Below are 19719 nucleotides of genomic sequence, written 5' to 3' on the forward strand. Positions count from 1 at the left end.
ATCGGTGCGTGCGCATTGAATGACCACAGTCTGGCCGGGGCATAACAGTTTACCGTGCGCATGCGCCGGCCCAGGCATAACTTACGTTGTTGTCGTGCAGAGTCGCATCACAGCGCTACGCTGAAGGCATAGAAGAGTCTGAGGCAGGCATTATTACCTCTCTCTCCTCAAGTGTCATAGAGGATGGATTCTGTTAGTATAGTATAGTATAGTAAATATAAGTGCAATGTATGTTTCCCCTACTTGTGTATGTCCAAAACATAGGCAAAAAATAAACTGATAGAGACTCAAGCCATACTAAATAACATGCTGCTAAGTGTGTCTTCCCTACTTTTGTCACTCAAAGACAGAGCCACTTGTCCGCCACCTTTGTGTGTCAAAGACAGAGCCACTTGTCCGCCACCTTTGTGAGTCAAAGACAGAGCCACTTGTCCGCCACCTTTGTGTGTCAAAGACAGAGCCACTTGTCCGCCACCTTTGTGTGTCAAAGACAGAGCCACTTGTCCGCCACCTTTGTGTGTCAAAGACAGAGCCACTTGTCCGCCACCTTTGTGTGTCAAAGACAGAGCCACTTGTCCGCCACCTTTGTGTGTCAAAGACAGAGCCACTTGTCCGCCACCTTTGTGAGTCAAAGACAGAGCCACTTGTCCGCCACCTTTGTGTGTCAAAGACAGAGCCACTTGTCCGCCACCTTTGTGTGTCAAAGACAGAGCCACTTGTACGCCACCTTTGTGTGTCAAAGACAGAGCCACTTGTCCGCCACCTTTGTGTGTCAAAGACAGAGCCACTTGTCCGCCACCTTTGTGTGTCAAAGACAGAGCCACTTGTCCGCCACCTTTGTGTGTCAAAGACAGAGCCACTTGTCCGCCACCTTTGTGTGTCAAAGACAGAGCCACTTGTCCGCCACCTTTGTGTGTCAAAGACAGAGCCACTTGTCCGCCACCTTTGTGTGTCAAAGACAGAGCCACATGTCCGCTACCTTTGTGTGTCAAAGACATAGATGCAGTATAAAGAGAAATAGACTCCTGTCGAAATAAATAACCAGTGTCATTTTTAATTGATTACAGCAGTACAACAATGTGCATCACTCTAAGAACTTAAAAATATACTGTGTTAGCATGTGCATCACTTTAAGAACATTAAAGTAGGCTGTGTTCGCAGCACATTCTTGTCAAAGAAAAAATGGTGTTAGGTCTGCCTTATGTGCACAGGTGGATGTGATTTTTACTTATCAGGATAAACATGGTGTAATGAGGCGTTGTGTACCTGTGGACATTCTACATCATGGCAGCAAACGACGATGTCAATCTCTTTTTGTCTCTGTGTGTGTGTGTTCGTACCAGTGGACCTTCTACATCATGGCAGCAAACGACGAGGCCAATCTCTGTGCGTACCGGTGAATCTTCAAAGATATGGCAACAGATTGAAAGTCTAATGTGTGTATTGTAACACAGCGAGATTTGTACCAACTTTATTATCTAATTTTTATATTTTTTTTATTTGAAAATTTATATTATAGCCTTAAAAGGTAACAGTGAATTATGAATAACCCGCAGGATATGCAAACACATAATGATCTTGGTATTAATACGGAGGAAGGAACTGCTCAAGATGAAGTAAGTTTTTTTTATACTATTTATTTACTTTAAAAGATAATTAGTAGTGCAAAATTTACTTATATATTTTTTTTATATGATAGTCTAAAGTCCATAAAGGACTCCTCATGAGACAATTTAGAAACCGGAGATCCTCCAACAACCTTCAAAATACTACTGCAGTAAATATCAAACACAAGGTCTGCTGAGAGAAGCGTGTTCAAATATGTCAAATAAACTGCTAATGTGCAGAAAATTAATAGAAGGGACATCCTTCAAACGACCAAAAACATCGAGAGCCACATGTCAACACAGAGACCTGTCTGATAGACTCAAGTTCTGCAAATATATCGGATCTGCTCTGACCTCTCACAGGGAGGGCAGTAAAACTGAGCTTTTTAATTTAAAGTTGACATGCAGTACACACCTTTTCTGTTGTTGACCAGACGTGTATGGTTTAAATTGTTTTTTGGTTGAAATTGTCTCAATTCTATATGTATTTAATTAAATCAAGCTATAACAATTTTGAAAATTATAATTATCAAGAGTATTAATTACTCCTTTCAAAAATTATCAAAGATATAGTTTTTTTCATATGTACATTAACCTTTTATTTTTTTTAGACGGAAGAGAACATCCTGGCAAATGATTCCAGCGATCTATACGTGATAATATCGACACAATCGAATTCAAGAATTTTGTAAAATTCTAATTACAATATATTAGCATGATACGTCGAGGATGACTCTCTTAATCTAGAAGTATGTAATATTTGCCCAAAAAAATAATTTGGATTTTTTTTAAAATCAATAATAGTTAGTTCAATCTACCTGGCCTCGGTTCAAATTTTTTTTATTTTTCATTGTAGATGATTAGTAATTTAGCTACTGATTAATTATGAAACAAATTATTTTTTTGTAGTAATTTTGTAAGCTTAATTACGGAGTCATCCAATTTCAATTTTTTTAAAATTTCTTTGTAGCACTCAATGGTCTAGATCTGGAGTACAGTTGCCACCCCTTTTTTATCATGAATTACTAATACTCAGGTTGATCGATGCAATCTAAATTGTCTGTTTATTTGATACAAGTGTTACTGCGGCAACACTGGTATCAAATAAACAGACAAATTTGATTGCATAGATCAAACAGAGTATTTGTATTTAATGATTAATATTTCATAATTAATTTGTTTATATATTTTATTTTTTTCAGGCGTTATTTGAAAACACTGATTTACATGGTTCGGAGAACGGGTTTCCATTGGAGGAAGTAACAACAGGATCTCAACAAACATTGTTGACGACAGATACAAATATAACAAATAATTCTGACGATCCAGAGGTAATTAGATATTCATAATTATCCTAATACTAATTAACTGACTTGAATGTTGATTACAATTATTTATTAATATATATTTTTTACAGTTACAAGAACTTATGTCTCAGTTAAGAATAAAATATTTTGGAGATCTCTTGAACACTAACTGTTTCCCCAGCAATCCCATTAGAGACGAAAACAGCCAGTATATCGTGTTTCAACTGGCAAACTCTAATTGTCGTATAGGAAGAAGAGATTGGTGTCTTTGTGACAACTGTCCAATAATGAAAACAAACATCGAAAACAAAAAAAAAAGTTGTTGCAGAGAGGTAGAAAATGCACAAGAATTTATCGAGGAATCGGGTTGCATCATTACGCATGAATTATTTTCAATTTTCTGCCAGAGAGAAGATACCGTTAGTGTGGTGTTTCACACGGTTTGGCAACAACCACCACCTGCCAAAGACATGAACAGGTAATGTCATATATTATTCCTTTTTTTTTTTTTTCTTAAAGGGGTTACCTGAACTTTCTTTCAGTTGCAGATCTATCCTCGTTATAGATCATCAGCATCCGATCGGCGGTGGTCCGTGGAGTAGGACCCCCGCTGATCAGATTCTGATGATCTATCACAAGGATAGATCCTCAGCTGAAATAAAGTTCTGGGGTGCAAGAGTGCTAGATGGAAGACCACACAATAGAATGTTGCGCTAGTGTAGCCAAGAGATGATGAGGGCATGTACAAGCAGATTAAAAGTTGAGTAAAGCGCGGATGCAGGATAGGTTTTTGAGTCGGAGGCGACAGGTGGGTGAAAGGGTTCGGATGTGTTGCCCTCTGACTCGAGCCTGAAGACGTGACCAGGTGCATCAGAGAACGGCGGGACGGCTGTTTTTATTTGGCGGGCTCATGAGCAATATGGAAAAAAAATTCTCTGCCATAAATGGGGATAGCAACGCTCAGTTGCAGAACATTTCCTAGCTTGATTTATTCCCTTGACTCTTGTGACTTTCGCCAGCTGGAGGGGGAGGTGGTTATACGACAGAAGGGCTGGTCAGAAGGCTGAAAGATGGTTTTTTTTCCCCATTCACATAGCCCAGTAATGCCAACTCGGGGCACCTTTAGAAGCTCAATTGCAGACTTTAAAAAAAATTTTTTTTTTCATTATGTTTAAAACAAACAACAAAAAAAAAAAAGGTACCATTGAACTAAGAGTCAAACATTCTGTATTCTGATGGGCTGATTATAAAAGGCTACGATTAGGTGAAATAATCCCTTTCCGGTAATTTTACTTATTTTCTAAGTATTTGAATAAATTTAAATTTTTTTATTTATAGACAACGCAGAAAGACTGCATATCGGACTTTTACTGCATGGGTGCATGGATATCTTTGGAAGGGCAATCCATCCCGGCATGTGTGGTCCATAAAGTACGGCAAGCCTTTCCTGACCCGGATGAAGATTACACTGGTTTCAAGCATGCGCCTGATATTCCAGGGGTAGAAATAACAACGATCTTATATTGATGGTCTATTAATAGGATAGGTAATCTACAGTATACTAAAAGTACAGGCACCCGCTTTAAGCAACGTTAATATTAATATTATGCTATATCTGTTTTCAATTTCACATTAAAATTCATGTTATTGGAAACATTTTTGGATGTTGAATCTCATTATTGGTTAATACATATAATATATAAATGCTTTAAAAAGTGTACTGTGTTTGTTAAAAAACTATAGCCAGTTCAACATGACTAGAGCAAATACTTTTTTAATAAACATTATTGTTCAAGTGGCATAAGACTAAACATACAGTAGCTTTGTTTATGTTTGATAATCTTTTTATAACTTGTGTTTGTTTGTATAGTTTTTAATATAATTGCACATGTGTTTCCTAAATACCGTTAAATATAGGATAAATAAATGTAGTCTTTCTCCTCCATATGACAATATACATTTCATACATTGTTATATAGCACCTATACATGAATGTAATGCTACCTTGGTCTTTTTCTTTACACTTGCAGAAGTTGCAAATGAGCACTCGAAGGTGCCCAGGGGCGGAGCTTACTGTGTTTGAGCCCAGGCTTCTATGCCTTCTTTCATTGTTTCCCCGCTCAGCTTCTGCCTATGCCCACCACCTATTCCCTTGCATCAGGCTGGTTCTGGCACTGGCACTGGCAGAGGCTGGGCGGGGAAACAATCAAAGTAGGGAGAGCACCCTGGGCTCAAACACAGTAAGCACCGCCCCTGGGCACCTTCGAGTGCTCATTTGCAACTTCTGCAAGTGTAAAGAAAAAAAACAAGGTAGCATTACATTCATGTATAGGTGTGCTATATAACAATGTATGAACTGTACAGGGTGGGCCATTTATATGGATACACCTTAATAAAATGGGAATGGTTGGTGATATTAACTTCCTGTTTGTGGCACATTAGTATATGTGAGGGGGGAAACTTTTCAAGATGGGTGGTGACCATGGCGGCCATTTTGAAGTCGGACATTTTGAATCCAACTTTTGTTTTTTCAATAGGAAGAGGGTCATTTGACACATCAAACTTATTGGGAATTTCACAAGAAAAACGTAACTTTATTCTTTCATGAGTTATTTATTTATTTAAGTTTCTGACCACTTATAAAATGTGTTCAATGTGCTGCCCATCTTGAAAAGTTTCCCCCCTCACATATACTAATGTGCCACAAACAGGAAGTTAATATCACCAACCATTCCTATTTTATTAAGGTGTATCCATATAAATGGCCCACCCTGTATATGGCCATAGCGAGTTTAAAGAATAACTTTAATAAAGAAAGGAGTTTAGTGCGGAAAACTGCACTAGCTGCACCATGTATCTGTAAAACTGTTAAATCGCCAGATCAGCATATCAGAGATCCAAGCGCTCGATATTAAGTAGCCTATAATAAAGAACCAGAAAAAAACAATTTTCAAAATTAACGCAATTACAAAAAACAAAGCAATTAACTTTGATGTTCACAAATGCCTTTTTCACAGTCTATTCCCCGTAGTGCGTTAAGGATTTAAGCACTGCATATTCACCAACACAGGGTATCTGTTTAAAGAAAACATATAAATTTGAACAGTTTTCAAATCTAGCATTTGAAACAATTAGGTTTGTGCAATTTCAGTTGACTGGAATGTGTCCACTGGTCAAATTTTCTACAGTATTTATATAGATTTGAAATCGACTGATTCGCTGGCGTTTAACCACCTCAGCCCCCAGTGCTTAAACACCCTTAATGACCAGGCCACTTTTTACACTTCTGACCTACACTACTCGGTCATGCAACTTACCACCCAAATGAATTTTACCTCCTTTTCTTCTCACTAATAGAGCTTTCATTTGGTGGTATTTCATTGCTGCTGACATTTTTACTTTTTTTGTTATTAATCGAAATTTAACGATTTTTTTGCAAAAAAAATGACATTTTTCACTTTCAGTTGTAAAATTTTGCAAAAAAAACGAGATCCATATAGAAATTTTGCTCTAAATTTATTGTTCTACATGTCTTTGATAAAAAAAAAAATGTTTGGGTAAAAAAAAAATGGTTTGGGTAAAAGTTATAGCGTTTACAAACTATGGTACAAAAATGTGAATTTCCGCTTTTTGAAGCAGCTCTGACTTTCTGAGCACCTGTCATGTTTCCTGAGGTTCTACAATGCCCAGACAGTACAAATACCCCACAAATGACCCCATTTCGGAAAGTACACACCCTAAGGTATTCGCTGATGGGCATAGTGAGTTCATAGAACTTTTTTTTTTTTGTCACAAGTTAGCGGAAAATGATGATTTTATTTTTTTTTTTTTTCCTTACAAAGTCTCATATTCCACTAACTTGTGACAAAAAATTAAAAGTTCTATGAACTCACTATGCCCATCAGCGAATACCTTGGGGTCTCTTCTTTCCAAAATGGGGTCACTTGTGGGGTAGTTATACTGCCCTGGCCTTCTAGGGGCCCAAATGTGTGGTAAGGAGTTTGAAATCAAATTCTGTAAAAAATGACGAGTGAAATCCGAAAGGTGCTCTTTGGAATATGGGCCCCTTTGCCCACCTAGGCTGCAAAAAAGTGTCACACATCTGGTATCTCTGTATTCAGGAGAAGTTGAGGAATGTGTTTTGGGGTGTCTTTTTACATATACCCATGCTGGGTGAGATAAATATCTTGGTCAAATGCCAACTTTGTATAAAAAAATGGGAAAAGTTGTCTTTTGCCAAGATATTTCTCTCACCCAGCATGGGTATATGTAAAATGACACCCCAAAACACATTCCCCAACTTCTCCTGAGTACGGAGATACCAGATGTGTGACACTTTTTTGCAGCCTAGGTGGGCAAAGGGGCCCATATTCCAAAGAGCACCTTTCGGATTTCACAGGTCATTTTTTTTACAGAATTTGATTTCAAACTCCTTACCACACATTTGGGCCCCTAGAATGCCAGGGCAGTATAACTACCCCACAAGTGACCCCATTTTGGAAAGAAGAGACCCCAAGGTATTCGCTGATGGGCATAGTGAGTTCATGGAAGTTTTTATTTTTTGTCACAAGTTAGTGGAATATGAGACTTTGTATGAAAAAAAATAAAAAAAAAAAAAAAAAATCAGCATTTTCCACTAACTTGTGACAAAAAAATAAAAAATTCTAGGAACTCGCCATGCCCCTTACGGAATACCTTGGGGTGTCTTCTTTCCAAAATGGGGTCACTTGTGGGGTAGTTATACTGCCCTGGCATTTTCCAGGGGCCCTAATGTGTGGTAAGTAGGTAAATGACCTGTGAAATCCTAAAGGTGCTCTTTGGAATATGGGCCCCTTTTGCCCACCTAGGCTGCAAAAAAGTGTCACACATGTGGTATCGCCGTATTCAGGAGAAGTTGGGGAATGTGTTTTGGGGTGTCATTTTACATATACCCTTGCTGGGTGAGAGAAATATCTTGGCAAAAGACAACTTTTCCCATTTTTTTATACAAAGTTGGCATTTGACCAAGATATTTATCTCACCCAGCATGGGTATATGTAAAATGACACCCCAAAACACATTCCCCAACTTCTCCTGAGTACGGCGATACCAGATGTGTGACACTTTTTTGCAGCCTAGATGCGCAAAGGTGCCCAAATTCCTTTTAGGAGGGCATTTTTAGACATTTGGATACCAGACTTCTTCTCACGCTTTGGGGCCCCTAGAATGCCAGGGCAGTATAAATACCCCACATGTGACCCCATTTTGGAAAGAAGACACCCCAAGGTATTCAATGAGGGGCATGGCGAGTTCATAGAAATTTATTTTTTTTGGCACAAGTTAGCGGAAATTGATATTTTTAATTTTTTTCTCACAAAGTCTCCCGTTCCGCTAACTTGGGACAAAAATTTCAATCTTTCATGGACTCAATATGCCCCTCATGGAATACCTGGGGGTGTCTTCTTTCCGAAATGGGGTCACATGTGGGGTATTTATACTGCCCTGGCATTCTAGGGGCCCTAAAGCGTGAGAAGAAGTCTGGAATATAAATGTCTAAAAAATTTTACGCATTTGGATTCCGTGAGGGGTATGGTGAGTTCATGTGAGATTTTATTTTTTGACACAAGTTAGTGGAATATGAGACTTTGTAAGAAAAAAAAATAATAATTCCGCTAACTTGGGCCAAAAAAATGTCTGAATGGAGCCTTACAGAGGGTGATCAATGACAGGGGGGGTGATCAATGACAGGGGGGTGATCAATGACAGGGGGGTGATCAATGACAGGGGGGTGATCAGGGAGTCTATATGGGGTGATAACCACAGTCATTGATCACGCCCATGTAAGGCTTCATTCAGACGTCCGTATGCGTTTTGCGGATCCGATCCATCTATCAGTGCATCCGTAAAAATCATGCGGACATCTGAATGGAGCTTTACAGGGGGGTAATCAATGACAGGGGGGGGGTGATCAATGACAGGGGGGTGATCAGGGAGTCTATATGGGGTGATAACCACAGTCATTGATCATGCCCCTGTAAGGCTTCATTCAGACGTCCGGATGCGTTTTGCGGATCCGATCCATCTATCAGTGCATCCGTAAAAATCATGCGGACATCTGAATGGAGCTTTACAGGGGGGTAATCAATGACAGGGGGGTGATCAGGGAGTCTATATGGGGTGATCACCACAGTCATTGATCACGCCCGTGTAAGGCTTCATTCAGACGTCCGGATGCGTTTTGCGGATCCGATCCATCTATCAGTGGATCCATAAAAATCATGCGGACGTCTGAATGGAGCTTTACAGGGGGTTGATCAATGACAGGGGGGTAATCAATGACAGGGGGGTGATCAGGGAGTCTATATGGGGTGATCAGGGGCTAATAAGGGGTTAATAAGTGACGGGGGGGGGGGTGTAGTGTAGTGTAGTGGTGCTTGGTGCTACTTTACTGAGCTACCTGTGTCCTCTGGTGGTCGATCCAAACAAAGGGGACCAACAGAGGACCAGGTAGCAGGTATATTAGACGCTGTTATCAAAACAGCTTCTAATATACCTGTTAGGGGTTAAAAAAAACACATCTCCAGCCTGCCAGCGAACGATCGCCGCTGGCAGGCTGGAGATCAACTCAACTCTCTTACCTTCCGTTCCTGTGAGCGCGCGCGCCTGTGTGCGCGCGTTCACAGGAAATCTCGCGTCTCGCGAGAGGACGCGCCGGCGCGTCCACCCAGAAGAGCAGGGCCGCCGCAAAGACGCAATCCTGCGTACGGCGGTCCTGAGGAGGTTAATGTCCTCTTGCTGTGGTCTTTCCTTGTTGATGATATTCGGTGGTAATGTCGGTGCTCTAGATGTCCATGTGGATTTTAGATCACCCTTGACTAGTTTCAAAACGTCTACACATATATCTTCTAGAAAGTCTACTGATATTTTTTCATAAACGTCACGTACTATCCATCTTGTTGTACCCTTTGGAATCACAAGACATGTACGTTTCGTTCCAGTTGATTCAGAATTTTTCTTTGGGCACTTGATCACTGCTTGTTCTGGACCAACATTTCTGTTATGAGTCAGGGCAGCAAATTTTGTCCTGGCCTCCATTGCGTCTATGCCAAAATGGATTCTTTTAGTTCTGTATTTCAGTGCCAAACTATGAAAGTTTTCCAATTGTCCTGTATGGCAGTTTGTTAGATGTCGGAGATCATTATTCAAAACTTTGCTATTTACTACTTTTTCTATATTCATGAAGGGTGGGGTCTCCTTGGAAAGCCAAAGTACTTCTCCATTTCTTTCATCAATTTTGCCATTTGCACAACGATTGTACAAACTCCCATTCCATTCGTGCTCGTTGACTATGTGGTTTAGTAATGACAACGATTTTTCACGCAGTAATTCAGTATTAGCATTGCAATTCTGAATACTCCACCAGAAGTGTAGAATAATTTAGTTAATCCATGGATTTATCTCTTTACAAAATTTATTTTGGATTGCATTGGTTAATTTCTTTTTTAAAGATTTGGCGTAATGCCAAACATCGACTTGGTGTTCTATTAAAGGGTACTCCAATCGTACCTGTTTACGTATGCCGACATGTCTATCAGAGGCAAATATTTTGATATTATATCCGTTGTCTATTAGACGATCCATAACGATTGAGAATCCATGCTTTTCCATAGCGACTGATGAAGAACACTGAGTGCGCTGGACTACTTCAAAGTCGACAATCTTGGTGGATAAGGTGTCCATCACGGAGTACACACAATATTTTGCGTTATGACCGGGACTATCACATTGCCCGTCACCCGCAATGCATAGTGGTTTACATTTTATATCTTTGGCAATTTGTTCTTTTTCTCTATTCCATGCAAGGTCTAAGGCAGGAAAAAGAAATAACGATTGGTATCGGTAATGTGTTGTCTCAGAAATAATTACCAACCCAAGAACATCACAAAATTCTTTCAATTTGGTGAAAATTTGACCACTAAACAGGATGGCAGCTGCTGTCATTATGTTTCCAGCTGCATAAGTACCTACTCTGGGTTGGCTTTCAAATATTCAGAATCGGTGTCCTTGAGAGCACATTCCAGTGACTTTTACATAAGAACCGTCAAATTATTTTTTTAAAGTCTTAGGCTACTTTCACACTAGCGTTCGGGGTTCCGCTTGTGAGTTCCGTTTGAAGGCTCTCACAAGCGGCCCCGAACTGATCCGTACGGCCCCAATGCATTCTGAGTGGATGCGGATCCGCTCAGAATGCATCAGGATGGCTCCACTTGGCCTCCGTTCCGCTCAGCAGGCGGACATCCGAACGCAGCTTGCAGCGTCCGGGTGTCCGCCTGGCCGTGCGCAGGGAAACGGATCCGTCCAGACTTACAATGTAAGTCAATGGGGACGGATCTGTTTGAAGTTGACACAATATGGTGCAATTTCAAACGGATCTGTCCCCCTATGACTTGTAAAGTCTGGATGGATCCGTCTGACTAACTTTCACACTTAGAAATTTTTCTGAACTATAATGCAGACGGATCCGTTCTGAACGGATCCCAACGTTTGCATTATAGGAGCGGATTCGTCTGTGCAGACACCAGACGGATCCGCTCTGAACGCAAGTGTGAAAGTAGCCTTAACCGTAGAATGGCAGTCAATATTGTACTGGCACTTAACTTTCATCAATAAGTTGTCTAAACAGGATTCAAAGAGAATAATCTTCTTATCGTTTACTATATCACGTTCATTTGAGTATGTAAAAGATAATGGTGGTAATTCTTTGATTTCTGAAAAAAAATGAAGATGTCAAGAATTCATTAGAGTTGTCTAAGCTTCCAAACTCTGGGACATAACTATGTTCGTGAGTATCACCGGTCACTGTGAGGTCTTCATTCATTTCGATGTCATCATTTTCTTCAATCACATATTTTTTTTCCAAAATGGGTGAAAGAGGTTCAATCCCGTTAATGTGTTGTTGTTCACTATCGTTAAAAAATCCGAAGCTTAGATTGGGCCTTTTCTTCTGTGGAGATGATAAATTTGTTGTTCGTGAAATATGGTTGTATTTTATGGTATTGAATGGAGTTGACATCATAGGACTATCATTTTTTAAACCTCTTGGTAGATCTTGAAATGAATCTTCCTCCTCATTTTGATCATTTGACAGTAATATAATCTTGCAGTTAGTAAAGGTAAAATCAGTCTGAGTAGCAACACAACAATATTGTGTTTCGCTAGTTGTAACAATTACGTCTTCTTCCATGTGTGGGTTTCTTTAGCGGCTTCAAACTGCGTTTATAAACCTTCTTTAGGGTCTCTTCTATTATACATTCTCCATCTCCAAGAGTTGGGAATATTGTTGGAATGGCATCTGGCTTCAAATATCTTCTATTTGGACCAATATTGTAGCATTCTTTTGAGAAATAACCTGAACATATTCTAAAATTTGTCTTTTTGGTTTCCCACCAAAATGCTATTTGACAGTGTTTCAAGATCCTGAAAATATTGACCTGTGCCTTGCAGCCATAATTTTATTTTACATAAATCCTTTGGAAATCTGTGCAATAAAATATCTTTGTTTTGGTTCTTCTTGCCGGATTTGCTTAGGCACTGATTAACTATACAGAAAGGCATTGTCCTAATTTTTTTCCCTTTAGATCTAACATTCTAAGGCCTCATGCACCCGACCGTTGTTGCTTTCCGTTCCGCAAAATGGGGTTCCGTTGTTCCGTGATCCGTTTCTGTTTCCGTGTGTCTTCCTTTATTTTTGGAGGCTCACCAGACATAAAGGAAAGTAAAAAAAAATCTAAGACAGGTTTGCCATGCAAATGATAGAAAAAAAACTGACGCGCGGATGACAATCTTGTGTGCCTCCGTGTTTTTTAGCGGTCCCATTAACTTGAATGGGTCCGCGAACAGTTTTCCGCGAAAATAATAGGACAGGTTATATTTTTTTGACGGACTGGAACCACGGATCACGGACGACAAACGGTGCATTAGCCGAGTTTTCAACGGACCCATTGAAAATCAACGGGTCCGCAGAAAATCATGAAAAACGGCAAAATGGACACGGAATAAAACAACGGCCTAAAAATTACATAAAATTACATTGGAGTATTACCTAATACTAGACAGATTTCCAATTTTTTTTAAATACGGTAAAGTACATACCTTATTGACATTAAAGTAATTAATTTTTAAAAAATTACATAGATAACTTAAGAATTGAGAAAACAACAAATTTGAAAATATTTCAGACCGAAGGCCGTTTGGTACGGTGTTAGCTGCCATGATGTCTAAGGTCCCCCTTTACGTGAACACACAGAGACACACACACGCACACACACAGACAAATAGAGATTGGCCTCGTCGTTTGCTGCCATGATGTAGAAGGTCCACAGGTACGCACAGAGATTGGCCGTAGAGTTTACATCCATGAGGTAGAAGGTCCACTGGTACAAACACACACACACACACACACACACACAGACAAAAAGATTGGCATCGTCGTTTGCTGCCATGATGTAGAAGGTCCACAGGTACACAACGCCTCATTACATCATGTTTATCCGGATAAGTAAAAATCACATCCACCTGTGCACATAAGGCAGACCTAACACCATTTTTTCTTTGACAAGAATGTGCTGCGAACACAGCCTACTTTAAGGTTCTTAAAGTGATGCACATGCTAACACAGTATATTTTTAAGTTCTTAGAGTGATGCACATTGTTGTACTGCTGTACTCAATTACAAATGACACTGGTTATTTATTTAGACAGGAGTCTATTTCTCTTTATACTGCATCTATGTCTTTGACATACAAAGGTGGCGGACATGTGGCTCTGTCTTTGAGTGACAAAAGTAGGGGACATGTGGCTCTGTCTTTGAGTGACAAAAGTAGGGAAGACACACTTAGCAGCATGTTATTTAGTATGGCTGGAGTCTCTATCAGTTTATTTTTTGCCTATGTTTTGGACATACACAAGTAGGGGAAACATACATTGCACTTATATTTACTATACTATACAAACAGAATCAATCCTCTATGACACTTGAGGAGAGAGAGGTAATAATGCCTGCCTCAGACCCGACTCTTCTATGCCTTCAGCGTAGCGCTGTGATGCGACTCCGCACGGCAACAACGTAAGTTAGGCCTGGGCCGGCGCATGGTAAACTGTGATGCCCCGGCCAGACTGTGGTCATTCAATGCGCACGCGCCGATGTCGCGTTCATCGGCGTATGCGCGGGATTACGGACGGGAGGAGGGAGGTTAGAGCAGAGACTAAGGGCGGGCAGACGCGGCGGAGGGGGAGTGGATTCGTATGAAAATGATCGAGGGGCCTGGGTACCGGCCGTTGTAACGTCGCCCCTGGGCACCTTCACAGCCTAATTTGCATGTGGATTAAAAGTGTTTTTCTGCAGTGGAATTTGCAATTTTTTTGTCACCTTTTCCCGACAAAAATTAGGTTAGGACTGTTCTATTATGGTCCAGACGTTCCATAAAATCTGGAATGCATGCGGCTTTTTTGGCGTTTTATTTTTTTCACGTGGTATCGAGTATCGCAATACTTTTTTATAGTATCGAAATAGAGTCAAAATGAAAATATCGTGACAACCCTAGGTAAGGCTACTTTCACACTAGCGGCAGGACGGATCCGACAGGCTGTTCACCCTGTCGGATCCGTCCGGCAGCTATTTCGTCGTGCCGCCGCTCCGTCCCCATTGACTATAATGGGGACGGGGCGGAGCTCCAGCGCAGCACGGCGAAATAGCGGCAGGACGGATCTGACAGAGTGAACAGCCTGTCGGATCGGTCCTGCCGCTAGTGTGAAAGTAGCCTAAGACATGTGTTTTTTGTTTTTTTTATTGGAGTAGACTATCTTTTATTTCTGTTTTTGATTTCTTCTTTCCCCTTTTGGATAGACTTGTTTCAGAAATTGGCTAATTGATTTTAATTTTTAATTTTGTTTTTTATTCAATATTTTCTCTGTCCTCGACTACAGGTCTTGAAAAAGATGAAAAAAAAAATCTTAAAAAAATAAAATGAATCTTGATAAGGATGAAGTGCATCTTGATGAAAAGGATGAGAAGGGGTGGTGGCCTCCCTCCGAAGGAAGATCGTGGTGCTGGTAGGGAACTTTCACATTTGCGGCAGACGACTCCGGCAGGCAGTTCCATCGCCGGAACTGCCTGCCGGATCCAGCAATCTGGACGCAAACTGATGCATTTGCGAGACGGATCCGTCTCACAAATGCATTGCAATACCGGATCCGACTTTCCGGTTGTCATTCGTAAAAATGGATCCGGTCTTTATTTTTTTCACTGACTTAATGGTCTGCGCATGCGCGGACGGAAAGAACGAATCCGTTTTGCCGGAACACTTGGGGCCGGATCCGGTATTAATGCATGTCAATGTAAATTAATGCCGGATCCGGCATTCCATCAAGTGTTCAGGATTTTTGGCCAGAGAGAAAACTGCAGCATGTTGCAGTATTTTCTCCGGCCAAAAAACATAAGAGTGACTGAACTGATGCATCCTGATGCATACTGAATAGAATGCTTTCCATTCAGAATGAATTAGGATAAAACTGATCAGTTTTTTCCTGTATTGAGCCCTTAGGACAGAACTCAATGCCGGAAAACAAAAACGCTAGCTTGAAAGTACTCTAACACAGCCTGACCACGATGTCCCATCAGTGAGAGACATCCACCCATATATCTATAGGAAGCCAAATATCTCAAATTCCAAATTGAGGCCTCCAGGTATCAAAGTTTCAAATTCATAGATACGTCTGGATTCCAGTCTTGACATTCTTGAAATATGATTCCCACCTCTCCAATGTGTTTCTACCATCTCGAGAGCTGCGAATATCCTTCCACTAGGGAAGTGATGGCTAACCTTGGCACTCCAGCTGTGGTGAAACTACGACTCCCAGCATGCTCCATTTATTTCTACAGAGTTCTGAGAGCAGCCAAGCAAGAGGGGCATCTTGGGAGTTGTAGTTTTACCACAGCTGGAGTGCCAAGGTTATATGATGCTCTTTGAAGTGTAAAGATAAAGAATGTTTCTGATAGCCATTTTTAATGTTTATTATGTGCTCAGAGATTCTCTTTTTTAACGATCTTTTGGTCCTTCCAATGTATTGTTTTTTACATGGACATTTTTATATACAGTCAGGTCCATAAATATTGGGACATCGACACAATTCTAAAATTTTTGGCTCTATACACCACCACAGTGGATTTGAAATGAAAAGAACAAGATGTGCTTTAACTGCAGACTGTTAGCTTTAATTTGAGGGTATTTACATTCAAATCAGGTGAACGGTGTAGGAATTACAACAGTTTGCATATGTGCCTCCCACTTGTTAAGGAACCAAAAGTAATGGGACAATTGGTTTCTCAGCTGTTCCATGGCCAAGTGTGTGTTATTCCCTCATTATCCCAATTACAATGAGCAGATAAAAGGTCCAGAGTTCATTTTAAGTGTGCTATTTGCATTTGCAGCTGTCAACTCTCAAGATGAGATCCAAAGAGCTGTCACTATCAGTGAAGCAAGCCATCATTAGCCTGAAAAAATAAAACAAACCCATCAGAGAGATAGCAAAAACAATAGGCGTGGCCAAAAATACTTTTTGGAACGTTCTTAAGAAGAAGGAACACACCGATGAGCTCAGCAACACCAAAAGACCCGGAAGACCACGGAAAACAACTGTGGTGGATGACAGAAGAATTATTTCGCTGGTAAGAGAAAACACCCTTCACAACAGTTGGCCAGATCAAGAACACTCTCCAGGAGGTAGGTGTATGTGTGTCAAAGTCAACAATCAAGAGAAGACTTCACCAGAGTGAATACAGAGGGTTCACCACAAGATGTAAACCATTGGTGAGCCTCAAAAACAGGTAGACCAGATTAGAGTTTGCCAAACGACATCTAAAAAAGCCTTCACAGTTCTGGAACAACATCCTATGGACAGATGAGACCAAGATCAACTTGTACCAGAGTGATGGGAAGAGAGTAGTATGGAGAATGAACGGAACTGCTCATGATCCTAAGCATACCACCTAATCAGTGAAGCATGGTGGTGGCAGTGTCATGGCGTGAGTATGTATGGCTGCCAATTGAACTGGTTCTCTTGTATTTATTGATGATGTGACTGCTGACAAAAGCAGCAGGATGAATTCTGAAGTGTTTCGGGCAATATTATCTGCTCATATTCAGCCAAATGCTTCAGACCTCATTGGATGCCGCTTCACAGTGCAGATGGACAATGACCCAAAGCATACTGCAAAAGCAACCGAAGAGTTTTTTAAGGGAAAGAAGTGGAATGTTATGCAATGGCCAAGTCAATCACCTGACCTGAATCCAATTGAGCATGCATTTCACTTGCTGAAGACAAAACTGAAGGGAAAATGCCCCAAAAACAAGCAGGAACTGAAGACAGTTGCAGTAGAGGCCTGGCAGAGCATCACCAGGGATGAAACCCAGCGTCTGGTGATGTCTATGCGTTCCAGACTTCAGGCTGTAATTGACTGCATGTTATCACAGCCTGATGAACGTTAAAAGAAAAAAAGAAAAACTTTATTAAAAAGTCTGTTTAAAAGGGGGCAAAAGGCCTATATGTCACAGTCTGTGACCACCAGAGAAGATTTGGGGAACATCTGTCTGATATTCGCAACCAGCTGGACACATCTGTGGCACGTCATGTATGTGATATGAATGACGGTGACCCTGATGTGTTGAGAGTACAGGGGATTGAACAAGTCAAGATGTCAATCCGTGGAGGTGATATTGACATACCCCTACTCCGCAAGGAAGCAATGTGGACTTTCAAGTTGCAGACAATTCAACCCAAGGGGTTAAATGAGGCTCTCTCATATGCCAGCTTTGATTTATCTGCCCATTCCATATAGCACCGCGCGTCATCCTATACAGTATAGTACATGTGATGTCCTGCTCCTTAGGATAGGTGGTCACATCATTTCTCTTTCTTTCTTTCTCTTTTTCTCCTGTCAAGTGGTCTAGTGTGTACTAATATTTCTATGCATATATATGTACATCTGTATATAGAGTACACTATGATTTGCGAGTAGCTGCGATCTGCAGTAATACCTTAATGTTTGTAATTAATGTTTGTATGTAATGGGGATGCGCCTCTCCGTCAGTGCTGTATACTAAGATGGAGATGGAGGCATCGTAATTTGCTCTTTAGAAGACCCCCTTGGTGGGTCCCGGCCAGCAGACCTGCTCTGAATCCGATGATGGTATATGGGCCGCGATTTGGATTCTCCCACAAATTGCGCATGCGCAAGCTCCCCGGGAAGGGTAAGGTTCATTGCGGTACTTGCCTGTCAGAGGGCGTGATTAGGAACACGCCCCTACATCTGATTGGTGCGGATACCGGTACACCCCTCCCGGTAGGCGGGGCTTCAGCCATATGGAGTCTGCGTTTTTTTGGCCGCGTACGGCCATCATAGCTCCGGAGCCCTAGCACACAACATAGGCATCATGTCTTGATATAGGCATCTCTTTATTAAGCTCCTGAAGATACGTGACGAACATATGTCACGTGGAAACGCGTAGAGCTGATGTTAAGTTTCAGGGCACGGCTCTTTAGGCAGGGTGTGCACTAGATGTGGCATTTCACCGTTTAGCCACAATATACTGACCGCAAGAGAGTGGATGTTTGAGAGGCTGGCCTGAACACTTAACTGTATGAGGGCATGTGTGTGTCCACATACACTGAATAAACGCTACATGCTGTAGAGTAATCTGGATGAGTGATGCTACAGATAAGTGGCTCCAGGCATAGCGGTGCAGAGTATATAAGTGTGGAGCACTGGTCTGAACCATAGACCATACGTTTATTGCCCAGTACAGTCAGTGCGGCTAACACAACACAGCCCCATCCAGCCAATAACCAGCTGATGCAGCTACATTGGTCAGTACAATCCAAAACAGTGGCGTTGCTAGGGCTGGTGTCACCCGGTGCGGTACAAAATGGTGTCATCGCCATAGGGGGCATCCGTTAGCTCAGCAGACCCCCCCTAGCAGTCAGAGCCTGGTCTCGGGAGGGGCACTTCCAGATTATTTTGTGTCCGCTGCCACAAAACAATGGTGCTTATAGAACAGACTACACAGTGTAGAGGTATACTGTACATTGTGTGGCACAGTGTAGAGGTATACTGTACATTGTGTGGCACAGTGTAGAGGTATACTGTATATTGTGTGGCACAGTGTAGAGGTATACTGTATATTGTGTGGCACAGTGTAGAGGTATACTGTATATTGTGTGGCACAGTGTATATGTATACTGTATATTGTGTGGCACAGTGTATATGTATACTGTATATTGTGTGGCACAGTGTAGAGGTATACTGTATATTGTGTGGCACAGTGTAGAGGTATACTGTATATTGTGTGGCACAGTGTATGCTATGTGTGTATAACAAACATATTCCACATGAAAACTTACAATTACTTGGCTTGGCCCTTGGGGATCTCGGACGCCACTTCCACACTTTGGCAGGGGGCTCGGCGGAGCCGATGTTGTGTTTTATCCTAATGAGAAAGATTTCATAATAAGGATTTGGAGAAGGGGCAGAGGGATAGCAGAGCAGGGAGAGGCTGGTGCTACTACTAGGGGGTCATACCATGGGGGAGTAATAAAGCCCACCATAATCCCCCCCCCCCCCCCCCCCAGTAGAAATAATTCTCCTTATAATGTGACAATGCAAAAAATACCCCCTTGTAATGCCCCCAGTTGAGCTAATGTCCCCATAGTGCCTCCATAATGTCCCAGCATAAAATACCCCTATATAGTGCCCTCAGTAAATTCCCCCA

The 19719-nt window shown here is 41.3% G+C and overlaps 2 long non-coding RNA genes across 2 annotated transcripts in view; one reads left to right on the top strand and one right to left on the bottom strand.

Annotated features, from left to right (window-relative positions):
• LOC121004888 overlaps window positions 1-19719 on the bottom strand; it is a 135367-nt gene that overhangs the window by 61529 nt on the left and 54119 nt on the right. The window lies entirely within an intron of this gene.
• Window positions 2228-3153, top strand: LOC121004889. Its single transcript, XR_005779838.1, has 3 exons — window positions 2228-2356; window positions 2810-2938; window positions 3025-3153. It is a non-coding gene; the product is annotated as an uncharacterized LOC121004889 (long non-coding RNA).

This window comes from Bufo bufo, chromosome 6 (assembly GCF_905171765.1).
Source record: "Bufo bufo chromosome 6, aBufBuf1.1, whole genome shotgun sequence".
NCBI lineage: Eukaryota > Metazoa > Chordata > Amphibia > Anura > Bufonidae > Bufo > Bufo bufo.